A 1387-nucleotide genomic window follows, 5' to 3' on the forward strand; every position below is an offset into this window, starting at 1 on the left:
TGCCATACTCTACTCTGACGTATCAAAGTAGCATTCTATTTATTATTGTTGTGTATGTGTATATATCTGCATATGAGTGTGGAGGAAAAAAAGGGTGTTAGATCTCCTGGAGTACTAGAGGTACAGGCAGTTGTGAGCTGCTTGATGTGGACACTGGGAATAGAACTGATCTTCTGCAATAATATATGCTCTTAACCACGGCCATCTCTCCAACCCCCTAGGCTGCATTCTTGACTGGAAACTCACTTTCAGAACTTAGCTTGCTTCCATGCTCCTTCAGACTGCGCACAGATACCTGCAAGTCCCTGCCAGCTAGCATCCCAACAAGGCTGCTCCTTCCTTCTTCCCATCATCCATCTTTTCTTCCATCCTTCCATCCATCCACCCATTCTTCCTTCTTTCCTGCCTGCCTACTTGTCTTCTTTTCTTTACCTGAATCTCATTCTGTCACCAAGGATGACCTTGAGCTCCAGTCCTCCACCTCCAGCTCCGAAATGCTGGACTTTCAGGAACATTCCACTGTGCCCAGTTGAGAATGCTTATTTCATCAAGCCCATTGTAGACTCTTTCCTAGTCTCTTTTCAGGATTTTTTTTTTATTAAGTCAGGACCATCTCTATCTTAATTAACTTGGACTGACCTGATTTAAGAACCTAATTATGTCTCCAACATCCTCATCACAGCCAGACTCTACTGGCTAGAAGCTTGTCCCAGATCCCGCCCATGCTCAAGGAAGAAGACTGTAGACTGTCAGGAATGTCAGGGAATGGGAACCATGGGGATCACTCAGGTCTGTTTACCACAAACAGAAATATCCAAACCAGTGTCTTTTCACGTAGCCCTGACTGTACTCACTGTGTAGTCCAGGCCGGCCTGTAGCTCACAGAGATCTGCCTGCCTCTGCTTCCCAAGTGCTAGGATTAAAGGTGGGTGCTGCCACATCCTGAAATAAAAATATTTTAAAAGAAGGAACTGGCTAGCTCATTAGGCAAAGATGGTTTGAAAGTGGTCTGGAAGTTGCTGAACATAGTGAGATATTCTCTCTCCCTCTCCCCCAATCCCATCCTGGGGTGAAACCTATGGCTCCTAGGGTCTCACACATGCTAAGCACAGTTTACATCTCCAGCCCCTAATTTTTAGGCAGGCTACCTGGGATTAGTAGCCGAGCCATGTCACTTGGTACAAGCATGGGCACTAGCCAGTTCGTGCCCAACCACATCCTCTCCTTTGTTCCAGTGTATCACACAGGGCAGCTACAAAGGGAATGGCTGGCCTTGTTCAGTGACCTTAGTCTGTCCAAGTAGCTGCACTATCCTGTGAAATCATATGTGATCTCCATGGACATCTGAAGCATGCTTATTTAGTTCTACACCAGGCATTTTCTTCTC

This window comes from Microtus ochrogaster, chromosome 10 (genome assembly GCF_000317375.1).
Source record: "Microtus ochrogaster isolate Prairie Vole_2 chromosome 10, MicOch1.0, whole genome shotgun sequence".
In the NCBI taxonomy this organism is placed as follows: domain Eukaryota; kingdom Metazoa; phylum Chordata; class Mammalia; order Rodentia; family Cricetidae; genus Microtus; species Microtus ochrogaster.